General features: G+C 37.8%; 1 protein-coding gene and 1 non-coding gene across 13 annotated transcripts in view; one reads left to right on the top strand and one right to left on the bottom strand.

Moving 5' to 3' along the window:
• The window catches only part of ZBTB44 (zinc finger and BTB domain containing 44), a 52,377-nt gene that overhangs the window by 23,132 nt on the left and 7,534 nt on the right, over window positions 1–21,711 (bottom strand). For 8 of the 12 annotated variants that reach the window (XM_061166591.1, XM_061166592.1, XM_061166593.1 and 5 more), the window contains one exon: window positions 21,210–21,364. The exons of 2 other annotated variants lie outside the window; for them this stretch is intronic. The gene's annotated coding sequence lies outside the window, so the exon portion shown is untranslated. The remainder of the gene's footprint in view (window positions 1–21,209; window positions 21,365–21,711) is intronic. 2 more of the 12 variants (XM_061166579.1, XM_061166590.1) reach the window with 1 other exon arrangement.
• LOC133041043 (U6 spliceosomal RNA) lies at window positions 20,005–20,111 on the top strand. Its single transcript, XR_009689110.1, has one exon. It is a non-coding gene; the product is annotated as a U6 spliceosomal RNA (small nuclear RNA).

Raw genomic sequence — 21,711 nt, 5'->3', positions numbered from 1 at the left:
CTGTTTTTACATCCTCTATGTGAAGTCAGGGAGGCTTATGTTAGCCCCTTGATAAAGATAAGAAAGCTAATACTCAGGGAAGTTAAGTGACTAACAAATGATAACCAAAGCTAAGATCTGGGTCTTTTTACTGTTTGATCACAGTACTTTTCCAATATGAAAACACATAGCTATTATCTAAGATAAATAACCTTTAAAAAAAAAAAAGTACTAAAATAAATATAAATATAAAACAAAGCATATTTGGGGAAATACTTTTTTAAGCCATCTCTAGTTAAAGAAGTTTCAAATACCTCAAAATCAGAGCTACCAGTTTAAAAAAAAATGATGTTTAAAAGTTGATGAATATTTAATTGACCTGGGAAAATGTGTGGTTCTGAGCATTAATTAAAGCACAATCACTAAATACAGTGAACACTCAATAGTAGTAGTTATGTATTTAGTGAAAAATGTCATCAAAGTACACAGACAATAACCATCTTTGTGAAATATATACATATATGTATGTATTTGTACACACAGACACACACACAGAGCAAGAGAACATAAGATCTTAACTAGAGATTCATGGATTCACTAAGGGGCCATGATCTTCTTGAAACTGTACACAGAAAGATGTCTGCATATAGTTTCTTCATATTTATGCAAATCATTGGTAACATATGGGTGTTTATTCTTTCTCACATTAAACATTTGTTTCCTTTGAAAAAGCAGTGTAATAGGGCTTGAGGCTTCCCAGGTGGCTCAGTGGTAAAGAACCCACCTGACAAGTCAGGAGACCTGGGTTTGATCCCTGGGTCAGGAAGATCCCCTGGAGGAGGACATGGCAACCCATTCCAGGATTCTTGCCTGGGAAATTCCATGGACAGAGGAGCATGGCAGGCTACAGTTTACGGGGTAGAGAGTCAGATGCATCTGAGCATGCACACACATACTAGGGCTTCAGTTTCTCCTGGTTTGGACCCCAAAAGTCATGCAGAGTAGGCCTTTTTCTTTCCCCTTGAAAAAGCTTTCAAAACTGAAGATGGCAGTCACATTCCTTTCCTAAGGTTCTCTTCTATAAGTTAAACATCCCTTGTCCCTCTAAGTGCCTCTTAAAATTTAATGAATATCCTCGCTCGGCTCAACAATCTCCACTTCCCATATTCCCTTAAGACTGGTTCAAAGAGTTGCATACAATGTGACAGGTACGGCAGAATTATAACTTGACATAACTTTACTATCTTTACCTTCCTTGTCTCGGCACAAATAAGACTAAACTGGGTATTGTGACAGTGAAGCCATACTACTGATTTTGTTTACACTAATGAAAACTTAATAATCGACTTATTAGATGTGAGGAACTTTATTATGTAAGAGAGGAACACAATTACAAGTAAAACATTGTCCTTTACCTCATTAAGCTTACAGTCTTTATGAAAATGACATATGTACTTAATTAAGACTACACAGCTAGTGCTACGTGAAAGCAAACAATGAAACATTTAATTCTGAGTTTGCAAGGCAGAAGAGGAATCAGAGGGCAGGGCCTCATGAAAGAACTCTGCAGGTGATAAAGCAAACAGGTGCACCAAGCTCTCATGGGACCTCACATGATCTCAGTGAGGGCCCACCATCCTGACGTGCCTCAGGTGCACTGTACTGGCTGACTGTTGTTAATGGCACTGTAAAGTGAAGTCGCTCAGTCATGTCCGACTCTTTGCGACCCCATGGACTGTAGCCTTCCAGGCTCCTCTGTCCAAGGGATTTTCCAGGCAAGAATACTGGAGTGGGTTGCCACTTCCTTCTCCAGGAGATATTCCTGACCCAGGGATTGAACGCAGGTCTACCTCATTGTAGGCAGACGCTTTACCATCTGAACCACCAGGGAAGTTATTCTAAATGTGAAGGATGAAGAGGTCAACGTCAGTTCAAACATCAATCCACTATATAAACAACCCCTTTGAATGTCCTTTGTAGGTAAATGTACATGTGAAGGGGAAATAATTTTTAAAAAGACATTATAATGATTTCCAGCTGAATAGATATAAATAATCCACTGATTATTAGATTATTCTAATTAGAATTAGAATATTCTAATATAAGAAGACAAAATGATATATTGGAATTCTAATAATTCTAATTAGAATTAGAATATTCTAATATAAGAAGACAAAATGATAAATTTAAGAATCTTCTTGGTCTGATAACACAATAAATGGCATAAAGCCTTGTGCCAAGACAGCCAGGTAAGGCCACTGAAACAGTTAACCACATCAGAGGTAACAGTTCAAACATAAACCTGCTCCACTCTACTTTCCCAAAGACAAGTAAACATAAGACACCAGGCAGCCAGGATTGATCTAACCAGAGTATCGGTCAACATACTGTTGATTTCTCTCTCATAGGAATGAAATGAAGACGAAAAAAAAATGGAAGGTTTTACATCAAGTTTTTTGTCCATATGCTACACCCCAGTAAACTGGCTTCTTTAAAAGTCCAACCATCAAGAGCACTTAGTTTGATGGCGATCACACGGTTCAGGCAGGAGCATGCCTCTAAGCAAGTGACACTCATAATCCAGGGACCATCTGCATGAACAAAGGTGTGAAGGCAAGACATTAAATAATGTGTTTGGAGAGTATGTGCAACGGGATGTTGAAAACATCTCAATCGCAATTTGGGTGGAGGTTCCAAACAACAGATACTACCATTTCAAAGTGAGGTGCAAGGCAACCTATGCAAGGAGGTAAAGAGTTAAATATCAGAAAAAGATTCCTGCGGAGAGAGATTAGTGTGTTTTGAGTTCCAATCCTTCTCCCACTCCCTTGTACTCCCCTGTAAGGGAAAGGAGTTGAGGCAAGTTTGCCCTTTGTTTTAGGTCTATGGAAAATGTGTCACACTTGAAACAAATCTAAAGGATACAGGTCTGATTTAAACCCTGGCCAAGACTAGGGAGTATGCTTATTACTTCCCAACAGTAAATAAAAGCAATACCTGGAGTGGTAACGATCCTCTGGAGCCCCAACACTGGGTGCATGCCCTGTTCTGCCCTGTGTCACTGTGGGACCTTAGGCAAGTCACCATACTGCACCTTCATTTCTTCAGCAGTGAAACAGGGTAAGACAACCTACCTCAGAGAGTTCTGAGGATTAACTGGCCTGATACATGTGAAGTGCTTTTAACAGTACTCAGCATGAAATAAATGCTACAGAACATCAGTCTTGGTGCTGCTGCTACTGTTACTAGAGAACTTTCTTCTTACTCAATCCTGTGCCTCTCCCAGTCTTGGATGGGCCAGAAACCACAGTCACCAAATAAGGAAGAAAAAAAAGGCAGAGGGGGAAAAACAGAAAGAAAAAGGAAGCCAAACAAATCTCTTTCCACTGCAGACCTGTAGTAGGCCTGAGGTGGGCAAATAAGAAAACCATTAACTCTGAATTAAGTTTATTAGTTCTTGAAAATAATGTTTCTATTCCCTAAAAGTGACCAGAAAAGTTAAGACTTGCCCTTCAAGGAACTGGAGGGAGTACTAACCCTACAGAGCAAATTTATATGTATGGTGGAAGACAAAAATAAAATAAATTCTAAGTATCTTCTGTACATCATGTTTGTACAACGTAATGGTTACACACATATGGTACACAGCATAGTAAAGATGGAGGTATGGGATGGGAGGAAGATGAAGATTAGACTGGGAAATGCCAGATATAATTTTGTTTCCCTCCTATATTCTCATTAAAACAGATTAAGGACAGAAAAGAAAGTTGCTGATGTTTCTGAGTTTAAGATGCCTCCAATAGGAATATCCAGGTGGAATTTACATACGAAAACATCTGTACTCGTTGACTGTGTTTAGTAGCAGATACTAGGACCTTTAGATACGACGCAGCAACTCCCACCCGCCGTAAAGAATAGAAAACATATCCATACAGAAACGTATAGAGCATAGCAGTATTATTCATAATATTCAAAAAGTGAAACCAATCCAAATATCCATTATGATAAACGGACAAATAAAATGTGGTATATTTATACAATGGAATATTACTTTACAGCAAAGAATTTAAGTAGATACATGCCTACAACACGGATAAAATCTGAAAACATGCTAAGTGAAAAGGCCAGTTACAAAGGGCCACATATTGTATGATTCCATTTATAGGCAATGTTCCAAACAGGCAAATCTATAGAGACGGAAAGTAAATGAGTGGTCGCCTCGGGTTGGGGGGGCGGTGGGGGAAATTTGGGGTTAAAAGCTAAGGGACTCAGGGATTTTTTTTAGATAACAGAAAATGGCCTAAAATTGATTGTGGTGACTGATACACAAATCAGCGAATACACTAAAAGTCACTGAACTGTACACTTTAAATGGGTGAATATGTAGGGTATGGTATACTAATTTTAAAATCTACACTTAGAGATTTAAGAAGTTCAACACACCTAAACAAGATAAATTCAAATAGGTCCATGCTCAGATACAAACTGTTGGAAACAAAAAGACAAAGGGAAAAATCTTAAAAGCAGCAAGAAGGGAATGACTCCCTACTTATAAGGGGAAAACAATTCAAATAATGGAGTACTTCTCATCAGAAACCATGAGCTAAGAAGGAAGTGACACAACACTTTCTAAGTAACCAAAGAAAAGAACAGCCAACCAAGAACACTACAGCCAACAAAAACACCCTTTAGGAAGAAAGAGAAAATCAACGCTTTCTCATATGAAAGAAAACTAGAGAATTGGCTGTTGTCAGCAGATTCACCCACAAAGAATAAGTTCAGATCAAGAGTAATGAATAGTAAAAACATATAGCTGAGTCTTTGAACTGTGCAAGTCCACTCATACATGGTGTTTTTCCAATAGTGAATACTACACTACTACCTGGTCTGCAGTTGGCTGAATCTGAAGATGCAGAACCCCGGATACAGAGGAACTGTCAGATTCGCAGGGCTGACTATACTTATATGCAGATTATCTGCTCTGCAGGGTCAGCTCAGTGCCCCTGACTGCTGCCGTGTTCAAGGGTCAACTGTATAGGTTAGTCTTCCCTCTCCCTCTGACTTTTCTAAATTATGTTTCACATAATTGAAGCAAAAACTATCCTAATGTTGATGTGATTCTCAAAGTATGTAAAGTTAGTATTTAAGAAAATTATAAACAGGGGAGTGTAACTTCAAAAAGAGGTAAGCCTTCACTCAGACTGATACTGTATTGACATCAGTGGACTGTGATAAAAAAGTTATTTATGTATATATAATACCTAGAGCAGATTCAAAATAATATATAAAAGACATGCCCTCAAAACACCAAGGACAGATCAAAATGAAATTTTCAAAAAGGTACAATAAGCCACAGGAAGGCAGGAAAATAACAAAGAACAGAGGGAACAAATAAAAACAAAAATAAAATGGTCTACTTAAATCTCAACATATCAATAATTTCCTTGAATGTACACAGTCCAAATAAAACCAACTAGAAGACAAAGACTGGTAGGATGGATATTTTAAAAACATGAGCCAACTACCATAAGACACTCATTTCAAAATAATGATATAAGGAGGTTTAAAGTACTATAAAAGGATGAAAAAAATACAGAATTATACTGTCCAATGAAGGAGCTGCCGATCACGTGGTAATTTTAATTTAAATTAAATTGAAAATTCAGCTCTCAATGTCACTAGACACATTTAAAGTAATATGTAAAAAAGCACTTGTACTGAATTAGTAATGTGCACATATCACTTTATTTAAAAAAAGTTCTCCAAAATTCTATTATAAATGAAAACGCCCACATTCTCCGTTATTTAACTAATAGCAGTTAATATAGGTTTTTTAATACTGTGGCAAAATAAAACAAAATTTGTCATTTTAAAGTGTACAGTACAGGGCTTTAAGGACATTCACACTGTTGTGCAACCATCACCAGTATGTCCAGCACTTTTCATCATTCTGAAATGAAACTCAGTATCCATCAAACAATAACTCCTCATTCCTCATCCTCCACTCTCTACCAGACTCTGGCAGCCAACCTTCTAATTCTATCTCTATGAATTTTCGTACTCTAGGTACATCATGTAAGTGGAAGCATCAAACAGTTGTCCTTTTGCAACTAGCTTATTTCAATTAGCACGAAGTCTTCATCCACTCTGTAGCAGGTACCAGAATTCCCCTCCTTTTTAAAGACTGTATAATATCCCACTGTATATTTTATTTACATATGCATCTGATGAATCTGATGAAGATTTGTGTTGTTTTTTAATTCTCTACTTAACTAATGAAAGCAGGATTTATTTACAAATTCAAAGAATCTCCAGGTAGAGATCAATCTTAGAGGTCATCTAGTTTCATAGCCTTCTAATATTTAAATAATTTGATACAAATTATCACAATTAAAAAACTCTGTATCATCTTAAGTGGCTACCACTTTAAACTGTTCACATTTCTCTTTTCCAAGTTGGAAACTACCACCAGTATTTTAATTTAGCCATGGCACATATGACAGAGGATATTCACATGTATGATACACCTCCATGGGCAAGGGCAGATTAAAAAAAAAACTGTGCTCAATACATGTTAACATAAAATTTGCCATTCTAAACAATTTTAAGTGTCAGTTCAGTGGCATAAAGTACATTCACACTGCTGTGCAGATAGCACCATTATCTACTTCTAAAATTTTGTCATTGACAAGGACAGATTTTGAGAACACTCAAAAGAACTGCAGAGAACAAAAGCATCACAGACTTTACTTTGGCATGATAGTCCCAAAAGAATCTTACAAAGTGTGTAAGAAATAAGCTCATCATTTAAATATATCAAGAAACTTCATTTTATATAAAGAAAACATGTTCAATTTCATTTTTAAAAATTGAGCTTTATTTAATAAGAAGGGATCTTGATTTTATTTTTGATTCTCTACTCCACAGGCAATATTAAAAAGGCAGCACACAGGTAGGTAAAATTTACAGAATTACACTGTATGTTACTACAAATTTTTTCACTGAATCATTCTTGCTTATAGGCAATATGGACATGCAATTGACGTCTAGCTGACTCATCTTTTTCATTAAAAATTTACTCATGGATAGAATAAAATAAAAGTAACTGTGATAATCACAAACACATAAATAATTCACAATTGCCACAACTGTTAGTGGTACCGTACATTAGTAATGGTTCTATACAATAGCTCTAGCTTTAACTCACAACTGATTAAGAGCAATCACAAAACCTCTGGTAAACAGATAACCAGTGCAAGTTCGATGCATGAAGCAGGGCATTCAAAGCCAGTCTCTGGGACAACCCAGAGGAATAGGGTAGGGAGGGAGTTGGGTTCAGGATGGGGGGACACAGGCACACGCGTGGCTGATTCATGTTGATGTATGGCAAAAACCACCACAATATTGTAAAGTAATTAGCCTCCAATTAAAAAAAAACAAAACCCTCTGGTAAGACCCAGTCCTTTGAAGACTCCTGACTCAAACTGGTCAAGAACAGGAATTCCTACAGTAACTCTGGACATCACCAGTATTTGAAGATATAGACAACCATGGAAAAACATTGCACTTTTATATAGTCAATACTATATTAAGTGTCTCCAGAGGAACCATATGGCAGACTGTGAGGTATGTCTCTGGAACTGAGAGTTTTCATTCTCTTACTCTACAGAGTAAGATCATGGCTTGATCATTATCTTAAAGCTTAAAGAGATAATGGAGGAATATATCGAAAAGAGGCAAATTTTCCCCCCTCAATGGGGGCAAAAACCCTCAGAAAATAGAATGAAGGAATTTGAATTTTAAAGCTCAAAGAGGATTATGGTTTAAAAAGTTTAGCTCAACAAACATTATCAGGTGCTAAATATAAATACTATGCTAAAAAGCCCAGAAAGGTTAACCAGTCACAACTCAATGGAAGACAGGAGTGGAGCCTCAGATTACTTGATTCTCGGAGTCTACTGTTTTGTACAAAAATCACAGTTAAAAATAGGACCTGCAACCATTACTCCTAAATTACAACAAGTACTCTTTCCATTGATTTGATAATAGTGTAAGAATAACTGTTTCCATATAGGAACAACTGGAAACAGCGTGGGATAGGAAAAGGTTAGGACTCATTAAATACCTTTCTAAATTGTCAAAGATTTAGTTAGGCAAATTCTGTAACAAAATGATGTTTGAAATAAAGAAACTGCTGTTGGACCAGAATTTTAAAAGCTGAGTTTAGTCTTTGCTGCAAAATAACCTAAAGAGGAAAAGGTGACTGTGAAAGCACCAAACATTAGCCTATTATGATTATCTGATTGCCCCCCAAAAATACATGTTTATTGTTACAACTCTTCAATCTATATAGAAATATACAATGAAGTCTTTAAAAAAACACCTCTTAATTCAAATTTTCTTAGAAACTACTATCTCACATGTCCCCAATGAGCAATATATATATCATAATTCCTCAATTGCTATTAAGGTTTTAAATTCTAGATATATGTAATAGATAGATACTCTCAGTATCCATGTCCCTTTGAATGATAAACTTCTATAAGGATAAATACATTAAGTCTTTTGACACAGTATAATGCATTAATTAAAAGTCTTTTCACATTGCTCAAGTCCAATAACAGACTTCTCCACCTCATGTATAACTAAGCATTCTTTATTTTACTATACCCAATTCAGTATCAATAAATTAATGTTGCCTAGAAATAGTTTATATAGTAGGAAGAGCACTGCTTTGTACTTCAGACAAATCTGGATATTTGTTGTTGCTATTGTTTTATAACCTGTTTATTACTCAAGAATAGTTAATTTATAATACTGTATTAGTTTCAAGGGTAGAGCACAGTGATTCAGTGTTGGTTTTGTTTTTTTTTTTTAGATTATATTCCATTGTAGGTTACTACAAGGTTTTGGGCACAATTCCCTGCTATATATACAGCAAATCCTTGTTGCTTATCTGTTTTATGTATAGTAGTTTGTATCTGTTACAATCTCAAATTTCTAATTTGTCCCTGCATCCCTCTCCTTTGGTAATAAGCTTGTTCTCTATGTCTGTGGGTCTGCTTCAGTGTCCTTTTTTTTTCCTGGCTGTGTTACATGGCTTGTCGGATCTCAGCTCCCTAACCAGGAACCCAGAAACTGAATCTATGCCTCCTGCAGAACCTCAGAATCCTAACCGCTGGACCTTCAAGGAATTTTTTTTAAACTAAAAAGCTGCCTTATTTTTACACAATTTTAAAGGTCACTTTCCATTTTAAGTTATTACAAAATATTGGCTATATACTCCATGTTGTATAATACATGCTTGAGTCTGTCTTATAGCCAATAGCTTGTACCTCTGATTCACCGCACCTTTATTTTGCCCACCCCAACTGGAAATCACTAATCTGTTGTCTGGATCTGTGAGTCTGCTTCTTTTATGTTATGGTCATTAGTTTGTTGTTGTTGCTTTTTTTAAGATTCCACATATAAGCAGTATCATTTAGTATTTATCTTCCTCTACAAACCTGGATCTTAATCATGTCTGTATCACTGAACTTACTGGATGCCCTTAAACTAGTTAAATGTGGCAGGAGTTAAGCAAGATAAAACAAGTACATGGGAAGTGCCCAGTGCCTAGCACACAGCATACACAGAAGAACGCCATTCAGCACTGAGTGATCAGTCTATTCTGACAGGTCTCTATCACCTTTGGCTTGGTCTATCTCCCATTTCTAACCCCAGCGCCCTTCCTGAGCTCCAGTTCTGGGCCTCTTATGAGCTAGTGCATGTGTGCTCAGTCACGTAGTTGTGTCCGGACTCTGTGACCCCATGGATTGTAGCCCGCCAGGCTCCTCTGTGTGATCAGCGAGGATGCTAGGCAATTCTATCTGAATAGGTCTGCCATCTTTCAAATTCACTGCCTGAAACTGAACTCAAATTCTTCTCAACTGACACTCCACTACAGGATTTCTAACTGCTAATGATAGATGCTTTTAATTAACCATTCCCCCAGAGCTTAAAATCTAGTACTTATTTTTGATTCACCATCTCCTCTCAAAATCTGGAAATTTTCCCTTAGCTACTCCCCGCTTCATAGGCAAATTCAGAAAAATTATAAATGTTTTTAAATGCCTTAACATTTAATGTTAAATCAGGAGATGGTTAGAAATTTTTAGCCAAGAACCTAATAATAGAAAAGGCTCAACAAGGTCAACAGGCTGCTTTTCTGAGCCAGGCCAGAGACATGGTTTGTGTATTCAAATTTGCACATCAAAGAGTAGTAAAATCCATTTGTCCAATCGTAAGTTCCAATTGCAACATAGACATAATAGGTCTATTTAGGTAAAAGATAACAAAGAAAACATTAAAAGGTTTATCTGGCTAAAAGGAATAGAGCTTGCTTCAGAGCTTCAGGGGTTAGGGTGATTAAAAAATAAAAAGGCACACAAAATTCAGTTAGGTGTTTTCATCTCTGAACTTAAGTCTTAGAATTGTGGTGGGTCACCTCGGAACCATAACGAGAATTAACTTAAGGATGGCAAAACAAAAAGTTGAGAACTGAGGCTCTTGATGATGTCACTGAATTGCAGAGTAATTAACTCTGAAGCTGCCTTACTCTAGAATTTTTTTTTTTGAAATAGTGTTTTAACTCATTCCATTAAGTTTTCTGAACAAAAAAAAATAAAAAATAAAAAATAAAATAAAAGTTTTCTGATCCACAAAATAAATATCCACATAGAGACCCCCCCCATAGGTACTTCAACAGATCCAAATGAATTAATCATCATTTCTCCAAATGTACTCTTTCTTTTCAAATTCTCTGGCCCAAGATACCATCATTCCAAAAAGCAAAAAACCTGGGCGTCATCTTTGACTTCTACAGTAGTCTAAAAAAAGTCACTCCCTCAGATAAGTCTATGTCCTAATCCCTGGAATTTGCAAACGGTTTTTATGGAGGACTTTGCAGGTGGGGTGAAGTATCCCAACATAGGGAGACATCTCTGGATATCCAAGTGGCCCCTAGGTACAATCTTTAGCATCCTTCTAAGAGAGAAGTTAGAAGATATGACACCGATATCAGAGAAGGTGATGGGGAAGACAGGCATAAATTGGAGTGATGAGGCTGCAAATCATAGAATGCATAGTCACCAGAAACTAAAAGAGGCAAGGAATGGATTTCCCACCCTGACCAGAGTCTTTGGAGAAAAACGCTACCTGCCAACATCTTGATTTCAATCCAATGATACCAATTATGAATTGCTAGATTCCAGAATTGTGAAAGGATGAGTTTGCTGTTTAAAGCCATCCAGGCTGTGATAATTTATTACAAGAGCCGGAAGAAACTAATACAACTTCTGTTCTTCACTTTTCCTCCAAACACAGACTTGGTCACTAAGACCTATATCAAATCAATCCTTTCTTTTTTGGCCACTGCCCTTGAACATCCTGATTGTTCTCCCTGCCTTTAGTCTCACCAATGTTGAGTTAATCCCTCACTGTTCAAACTGTCTAAAATCCAATCATTTTAGTCCAGCAATTACCTCATGCTTTAGCTATCACCCAGTACGACTCTTAACAGCACTGAATTCTCAGCATTTGCATTTATATCATTCGATATCAATTGATTTCAATATATAAAACACTTGAGATAAGGCAGACTATTTTTTATTAGTTTATTTTTTGGAGGATAACTGCTTTACAATAACGTGTTGGTTTCTGCCATGTGCCAACATGAATCAGTCACAGGTATACACATGTCCTCTCCCTCCTGAACCTCCCACTTTCCTCCCACCCCCTAGGTTGTCATAGAGCACCAGGTGTGAGATCCCTTCATCATATGGCAAATTCTCACTAGCTATCTATTTTACATATGGTAATGTATATGTTTCAGTGCTATTCTTTCAAATCGCCATACCCTCTCCTTCCACCACTGTGTCTACAAGTCTGTTTTCTATGTTGGCATCTCCACTGCTGCCCTGCAAATAGGTTCATCAGTACCATCTTTTAAGATTCCATATATATATATTAATATGATATTTTTCTTTTTATGACTTACTTCACTCTGTATAATAGGTTCTAGGTTCATCCAACTCATAAGAACTGACTCAAATGCAATCCTTTTTATGGCTGAATAATATTCCATTGTATATCTGAGGTTATTTATCTTTCTCCCAGCAAATTTGATTCTAGCTTGTGCTTCTTCCAGCCCAGCGTTTCTCATGATGTACTCTGCATATGAGTTAAATAAGCAGGGTGACAATAAACAGCCTCGACGTACTCCTTTACCTATCTGGAACCAGCCTGTTGTTCCATGTCCAGTTCTAACTGTTGCTTCCTGACCTGCATATAGGTTTCTCAAGAGGCAGGTCACGTGGTCTGGTATTCCCATCTCTTTCAGAATTTTCCACAGTTTATTGTGATCCACATAGTCAAAGGCTTTGGCATAGTCAATAAAGCAGAAACAGATGTTTTTCTTGAACTCGCTTGCTTTTTCGATGATCCAGTTGATGTTGGCAATGTGATCTCTGGTTCCTCTGCCTTTCCTAAAACCAGCTTGAACATCTGGAAGTTCACGGTTCACATATTGCTGAAGCCTGGCTTGGAGAATTTTGAGCATTACTTTACTGGCATGTGAGATGAGTGGAACTGTGTGGCAGTTTGAGCATTCTTTGGGATTGCCTTTCTTAGGGACTGGAATGAAAACTGACCTTTTCCAGTCCTGTGGCCACTGCAGAGTTTTCCAAATTTGCTGGCATATTGAGTGCAGCACTTTCACAGCATCATCTTTCAAGATTTGAAATAGCTCAACTGGAATTCCATCACATCCACTAGCTTTGTTCGTAGTGATGCTTTCTAAGGCCCACTTGACTTCACATTCCAGGATTTCTGGCTCTAGGTGAGTGATCACACCATCCTGATTATCTGGGTCATGAAGATCTTTTTTGTACAGTTCTTCTGTGTATTCTTGCCACCTCTTCTTAGTATCTTCTGCTTCTGTTAGGTCCATACCATTTCTGTTCTTTATCGAACCCATCTTTGCATGAAATGTTCCCTTGGTATCTCTAATTGTCTTGAAGAGATCTCTAGTCTTTGCCATTCTGTTGTTTTCCTGTATTTCTTTGCATTGATCGCTGAGGAAGGCTTTCTTATCTCTCCTGGCTATTCTTTGGAACTCTGCATTCAAATGGGAATATCTTTCCTTTTCTCCTTTGCTTTTTGCTTCTCTTCTTTTCACAGCTATTTGTAAGGCCTCCTCAGACAGCCATTTTGCTTTTTTGCATTTCTCTTCCATGGGGATGGTCTTGATCCCTGTCTCCTGTACAATGTCACGAACCTCTGTCCATAGTTCATCAGGCACTCTGTCTATCAGATCTAGTCCCTTAAATCTATTTCTCACTTCCACTGTATAATCATAAGGGATTTGATTTAGGTCATACCTGAATGATCTAGTGGTTTTCCCTACTTTCTTCAATTTAAGTCTGAATTTGGAAATAAGGAGTTCATGATCTGAGCCACAGTCAGCTCCCGATCTTATTTTTGCTGACTGTATAGAGCTTCTCCATCTTTGCCTGCAAAGAATATAATCAATCTGATTTCGGGGTTGACCATCTGGTGATGTCCATGTGTAGAGTCTTCTCTTGTGTTGTTGGAAATCAAGATTGCTGGGGGAAATATAAATAACCTCAGTTATGCAGATGACACCACCCTTATGGCAGAAAGTGAAGAGGAACTAAAAAGCCTCTTGATGAAAGTGAAAGAGGAGAGTGGAAAAGTTGGCTTAAAGCTCAACATTCAGAAAACTAAGATCATGGCATCTGGTCCCATCCCTTCATGGGAAATAGATGGGGAAACAGCGGAAACTGTAGCTGACTTTATTTTTGGGGGCTCCAAAATTACTGCAGATGGTGACTGCAGCCATGAAATTAAAAGACGCTTACTCCTCGGAAGGAAAGTTATGACCAACCTAGATAGCATATTAAAAAGCAGAGACATTACTTTGCCAACAAATGTCCATCTAGTCAAGGCTATGGTTTTTCCAGTGGTCATGTATGGATGTGAGAGTTGGACTGTGAAGAAAGCTGAGCACTGAAGAATTGATGCTTTGAAACTGTGGTGTTGGAGAAGACTCTTTAGAGTCCCTTGGACTGCAAGGAGATCCAACCAGTCCACCATAAAGGAGATCAGTCCTGGGTGTTCACTGGAAGGACTGATGCTGAAGCTGAAACTACAACTTTGGCCACCTCATGTGAAGAGTTGACTCACTGGAAAAGACCCTGACGCTGGGAGGGATTGGGGGCAGGAAGAGAAGGGGACGACAGAGGATGAGATGGCTGGATGGAATCATTGACTTGATGGACATGAGTTTGAGTAATCTCCAGGAGTTGGTGATGGACAGGGAGGCCTGGTGTGCTCCGATTCACGGGGTCACAAAGAGTTGGACACAACTGAACTGAATATTCCACTGTACATACTTACCACCACTTTTTCATCCATTCATCTGCTGATGGACATCTAGGTTGCTTCCATATCCTAGCTATAGTAAATAGTGCTGCAATGGACAGCGAGGTACGTGTGTCTTTTTCGATTATGATTTCCTCAGTGTATATGCTCAGAAGTGCGACCGTTGGGTCATATTCCTAGTTTAGGGAATCTCCATACTGTTTTTCATAGTGGTTGTATCAATTTACATTCCCACCAACAGCACAAGAGGATTCCCATACTCTCCTGCATTTACGGTTGTAGACTTTTCGATGATGGCCACTCTGACGGTTTAAGGTGATACTACAGTAGCTTTGATTTGCATTTCTCTAATAATGAGTGATGTTAAGCATCTTTTCATGTGTTTTCTAGCTGTGTTAAGTCTTCTTTGGAGAAATGTCTGTTTAGGTATTCTAAGGCCAACTATTATCCCACGATTCATTATATTGGTGAGGAAACTGAAGCTCAGAGAATAAATGACAGATTTATCTAAGTTCATAAGGCTAGTAAACAGCAATTGACATCCTGATGCTACCATTTGGGCCCTGGAAGGGGTCCCCCTTCCTGCAACACAATCAGGTCAGTTTTCACACAGGCATCATCAGGATATCACGATAAGGAACACTTCCATGACTCCTGTAATTTTCCTTGTGCCTCTTCATAATCTCTCCCACCAGCCTCTCCCCTCCACCACTAATTTGCTTTTCATTTTAGATTAGTTGCATTTTCTAGAATTTAATATATACAGAATCAGGTAGTACATATTTTCTTATTCATCTGGCTTCTTTCACTGGATATAATTATTTTGAGATTCATCTATGCTGTTAGGCTCCAGAATTTTTGTTACTTTTTGTTTTCTGCTGAATACTATTCCACTGTGTGCAATTACCACAGTCTTGGTTATCACCTAACAGAGAACAAACTCTGAGCTGTTCCCAGTTTGGGGCTATTACATATAAAGTTGCTATGACTATTTGTGCAGTCTTCATGTAAACATACCAGCAGTTTCTTAATCATTTCTGTCTACACCATTAACATGTGCTACACTCTTATCAAAACATTGCTTATTATAGTACAGTGGTTCTCAACTGGGCATTTCTTTATGGCCACAAAAGGATCACTGCTCTATTAATCAGTATTTTATGTATCACAGGTAGTCAATTAGTGTCTACAGATCTTGCTTTCCTATAGATCCATATGCTACTTGTGGGAAAACATTTAGCCTGTGTATATTCTATAACTGCCTAACACAGACGAGGGTACATTTTTAAAAAAGCTGAATAAATGTGATTTATGGTGCTTACTTTTGGAATAAGCATATTCTTTTATGTTCACTCATATTATTAATAAAAGTACAATTATTTAAAGCTTCAGACAAAATACCTAAAATATATATTTTAAGGAGTTTAACATACAAATATTTTAAAATATAAAATTATGATTTTATATAAAATACAAATATTTTATATAAAACTTGTCAATATACATGGTTTAAGTAAGGATGGGAGAAAAAAGTTCATGCTCAAATTACACAGAAATCTGAGTGAAGTAGTGAAAATTATAACTCACCAACTTTCTTCTCCAGAAAGTTATTGTTAAAATGTCTTTCACTATCATTTCCTTTAGAATCAACTGTTTTGGACAAATGCTACAGTGCCTCATACTTTAATTTTTGTTGTAAGAAAAACTGTCACTGTTGTCAGTCTAAGCAAAAACAAGTATCTGTATTTTCCCATGAAAGGAATCACACCTTTTTTTTTTTAATGGAGTACTCAACGTTTTCATATGAGTACTCATATTTGAGAGCATGAACACTAACAAAAGTGCATGTGATTTTTATCTGACAACAGTTTAACCCTCAAGGGTCTTCCTTAAGTCTTGATTTTTTACAAAGAATTCCAAATGAATTACTGTATCTGAGTTATAAAAAAAGGTCATTTTAACTTTTATAACTAGCCACTTTTTAATCAAGTAAAGCAGGTAAAAATTTTAATCATTTTACTACATGAACAAGTTCTTTCTAGTTCAGCACTTTGAGAAAAAGAATGAGATTTACCTAGAGTTAAAACAATAAATCAATAAAACCAGTAACATTAAATTATTAGAATTTCCTCTGTTAACCAGAGTTGTGCTTATTATTAATTTTTACATCCAGGGCAAATACATTAATATACACTGAGTAATTCCCACCAAGTGTCTTTATTTCACCGTGGTCACAATTCTCAGGAAAGAATTTTCAAGATCCAGTTAAAAGGAGGAAATAGAAAGTTAAATTAACTTGTCCACATTCCTATAAGAATAAAACCAGGATCTGAAGAAAGATCTGACTAACAAACACAGATTCAGTCCCTTCTCCCCAACTTACAAGTTGCCATTTACAAGAATTCAACCACAATACTTAAGGAATACCAGCAGTTAACATCAAATCATTCTTACTAAAAAGCAAGCCTGAAGAAAGGGTATATCTTATTCAGTCTCTTGGATCCTTACATAAGCAAGTCAAATTTAAGTCACTTTTATAGTCAATTAGCATTTAAAGAGCTCTGTGTTTCCCTAAAGAGTTTTTAAGTGTTCATACCAAGTACTTCTGTGTCCTACTCTGTATGCTTTAAAATATGTACACGAGTATAGTGACTTTACCCAAAACGCTTTTGCACTGCTGTCTTATGAAGCGTATCCCCTAAAAGATATGTTGAAATCCTAATCCCCAGTACCTGAGTATATTACCTTATTTGGAAACAGGCTTTTTACAAAAGTAATCAAACTAAACTGAGGTAATCAGGATGTACTTATATAAAGTAAAATTCAAAGACAGAGGCCATGTTAAGACTGAAATTATGCTGCCACAAGCAAAAGCAAGGAGAGCGGCCAAGAAGAGCTCCTTCCCTCATAAGTTCCTTCCCTTAAGAGGAACCAACCCTGCCAACACCAAGATTTCAGACTTCTAACCTCCAGAGCGAAGACAAGTTTCTTTTTAAGCCATCCGGGTTGTGGTACTTTTGCCAGAGGAGTGGTAGCAGACAAATACGTGTCTGCTTTTCGAAATACTGTAAAATGTAACTACATTACATTTTAATGGACTAATAGACATTTCAACTAAAAGGAAGAGAGACTAGGCTTCCCTGACAGTTCAGTTGGTAAAGAATCTGCCTGCAATGCAGAAAACTCTGGTTCAATTCCTGGGTTGGGAAGATCCCCTGGAGAAGGAATAGGCTACCCACTCCAGTATTCTGACCTGGAGAATTCCATGGACTGAACAGTCCAATGGGGTCACAAAGACTCGGACACACCTGAGCAACTTTCACTATCACTATCATAGGATTGAAAAAGCAAGCCCAACTACATGCACTTTATAAGAAATCTACTTTAAATAAAAAATCAAAGAGGTATGTTAGAAGATATACCATGCAAACTGTAAGTACTGGAAGGCAAGAGTTGGCTATCCCTAACATGAGACAAAGTATACTTCATGACAAGAAGTATTACCAGTGACACAAAATCAATGGTACATATTTCAAGTGCAACAAGGTATGTTCACCAATTGGGCCATAAAACAAATCTTAACAAATTTTAAAAGAATGAATCTGCCCAGAGTGTGTTCTCTAATCACAAATTTAAAAATCAGCAATCAGTGAACTATCAAGAAAATTCCAGGTATTTTAAATAATACACTTCTAAATAACCCAAAGTAATGAAGGAATCAACAAAGGAAATTAGAAAGCTTTGTTTCGTCTTTTTTTTTTGCCACAGAGCATGTGGGATCTTAGTTTCCCAACCAATGACCAAACCCATGGCCCCTGCCTTGGAAGCAGTCTTAACCACTAGATCTGACAGGGAAATCCCTGGAAAGTATTTCTAACTGAGCGATATTGAAAATACAACATTATCAACATTTGTGGAATGCAGATAAAGTAGTGCTTAGAGTAAAATTTATACCTTTAAATGTATACAAAGAGAAGACAGTCTAGAAAATCAGTGACCTATCCCCACACACTTTGCCATCTCACATTTATTAACGTGACTACTATAAAAAGACAAAATAACAGAAGATAAGTGTTGCCAAGGATGTGGATAAAGAGCCCTTGTGAACTGTTGGTGGGAATGTAAGCATAGATACTATGTAAAATACTATGGCTGTTACTCAAAGAAATTAAACACAGAATTACCATCAGTTCAGTTCAGTCTCTCATTCGTGTCTGACTCTTTGCGACCCCATGAACCGCAGCACACCAGGCCTCCCTCTGCATCACCAACTCCGGGAGTCCACTCAAACCCATATCCATTGAGTCGGTGATGCCACCCAACCATCTCATCCTCTGTCATCCCCTTCTCCTCTTGCCCTCAATCTTTCCCAGCATCAGGGTCTTTTCAAATGAGTCAGCTCTTCGCATCAGGTGGCCAAAGTATTGGAGTTTCAGCTTCAGCATCAGTCCTTCCAGTGAACACCCAGGACTGATCTCCTTTATGGTGGACTGGTTGGATCTCCTTGCAGTCCAAGGGACTCTAAAGAGTCTTCTCCAACACCACAGTTCCAAAGCATCAATTCTTCAGTGCTCAGCTTTCTTTATAGTCCAACTCTCACATCCATACATGACCACTGGAAAAACCACAGCCTTGATTAGATGGACCTTTGTTGGCTAAGTAATGTCTCTGCTTTTTAATATGCTATCTAGGTTGGTCATAACCTTCCTTCCAAGGAGTAGCGTCTTTTAATTTCATGGCTGCAATCACCATCTGCAGTAATTTTGGAGCCCCCAAAAATAAAGTCAGCCACTGTTTCCCCATCTATTTGCCATGAAGTGATGCGACCAGCAATTATACTTCTGGGTATATACTCCAAAGAACTGAAAGCAGAGACATGAACATATACTTGTAACATGAATGTTCATAGGAGCATTATTCACTATAGCCCATATCTATCAACAGATAAATGGATAAACAAAATGTGGTATATATAAAAATGGAATATTATTTAGCCTTAAAAAGGAAGAAAATTCTGATATATGCTATGATGAACCTTGAGGATATTACACTAAGTGAAACAAGTCAGTTTAAACAAATACAGTAATACATACCATCCACTCACATTTGCAAGTCTTTTTACAGCAAAATGAGAAAAAGATTTGGATTCAGGTACCAAGACACTCGTTCACACACACACACACACACACCCTCAAGATAAAAGCAACTGCAAAAGACCCACTTTGACAAAATAGTCAATCTATTAGGGGCCTTTGCCTTCCAGATCTCAGGGAGTATTGATTGATACATTTTCGTTCATTTACAAAGCATAGCTAAAGATTTCTTAGTTTTGCAAATAACCCCAGGGGACTATAAGATGAAATAAAAACTCTGATCATCTACACTTAATTATTCATGGCTGGTGTCACCAATTAACAAGCAAACAGCAATTCAAATTGTTCTCTCAGTGTCACAGTTCCCTAGCACCCAACCAATGCTCCATCGGCAATAAAGCTGAATGAATGACCAAGGATAGTTCAAAAGCGAAGATCCTAACCAACGCTCCACCACAGGCGAAACCTAAGCAATAAGAAAGTTGGTATTGTGCTCGCTTCGGCAGCACATATACTAAAATTGGAACGATACAGAGAAGATTAGCATGGCCCCTGCGCAGGGATGACACGCAAATTCGTGAAGCGTTCCATATTTTTAAAAAAAAAAAAAAAAAAGAAAGTTGGTATTATCACAACCAAGCCCTGTCATTCACCAAAGATGTCTCAACTGGCCAATGCAGGTACTAACACACATACAAACAACATACATATTACCCCACAAAGAAATAATCAGATGCAAGTGTAGCTCAGAAAAAAGGACTACATGTAGCTTATCCCAAAGTGACAAACACAAAAACACAAATAACAACTAAGCCAACTAAGCTATGGTAACACAGAAAATCAGAAGAGGTGTAGTCTAAAATTTCACTTCCACTCCCAAATGGAGGCCTCCAAACAAACTGGCAAGCCTAGCTCTGGAAAAGCAAATGAACCGGTTCCCAAATCAGGCAGTCTAACAACAATTCCTCTCTTCAACAGGGTATGCCAATCAAATGCAAGACAAATTGACTTGAGAGAAAAAAGCCCAAATTGAGGCCAGTTGTATACACCAGAGTGACTTAGCCTCAAGTGGCTCACTTCCCGCCTAGGAAGCACTCCAAATATGAAACAGGAGGGAAGGTGGCAGGGCACAGCCTTTAAAAGAATGATATAGCCCGAGGACATGACATAAAGCAAGTAGGACCAAGGTGGCACACAAGTCTACTTCCACTAGACACTGAGCCTAACTCACTATAACAAGCAGCACGCTAAATGAAACATCCACAGGTGCCAAGATAGTTCCAAGTGTGTGTGTGTCTGTGTGTGTTAGTTGCTCACCTGGGTCCAACTATTTGTGACCCCACAGACTATAGAGTCTGCCAGGCTCCTCTGTCCATGGGATTCTCCAGGCAAGAATACTGGAGTGGGTTGCCATGTCCTTCTCCAGGGGATCTTCCTGACCCAGGGATTGAACCTAGGTCTCTGGCATATGCAGTCAGTTTCTTTACCATTTGAGCTACTTGGGAAGCCCCCAAGATAGTTCCAAGGCTGACTATAAAGCCTAAAAAGTAGGCAGTGGCCCAGTTCCTGAAACTCTCTGCCCCTTCTCCAAAATAGTTGGAATAATCCTCCCACTCATTAGCCTAATGAAATTATCCAGCCTCCAAAACTAAACATGCCACATTTAATAGAGGACAGTTCCGAATAGGGGCTTACCTGGTGGCTCAGTAGTAAGAATCCACCTGTCAGTGCAGGAGACACAGGTTCAATCCCTGATCCAGGGATACCCTGGAGAATGAAATGGCAACCCACTTCAGTATTCTTGCCTGAAAAATCGCCATGGATAGAAGAGCCTGGACACGACTCAGCAACTAAAAAACAACAAAGTTCTGAACAGGCTTGCTTGCTAACAGTAGGTGATAATCAGATACATAGGTTAAGATCTGAATTAAGGAAAAATCACTTTTAAAAAGAGTTATATTGTTTCATAAGCCAGAGGGTAGTAGTTCCACAAAATCCTGATTCCAAATATTCAAACTCTTGGTTAGATGTAACCCTAAGTTGTCTGTAAGCTGAATGCATCAAAAACAGTTAAAACCAAGTAAGTAGCAAATCATGTCAACATTAAAAAAAAAAAAACAAAACACAAAACCAACCTACCTATACCATTTAATACCTATAGGATAACAGTATAGAACATTGAAACTGGGGTATCAAA

The sequence above is a fragment of the Dama dama genome, chromosome 2 (assembly GCF_033118175.1).
Source record: "Dama dama isolate Ldn47 chromosome 2, ASM3311817v1, whole genome shotgun sequence".
Taxonomy (NCBI): domain Eukaryota; kingdom Metazoa; phylum Chordata; class Mammalia; order Artiodactyla; family Cervidae; genus Dama; species Dama dama.
The sequence above is the reverse complement of the archived record's forward strand: the minus strand, read 5'-3'. Positions and strand labels throughout refer to the sequence as shown.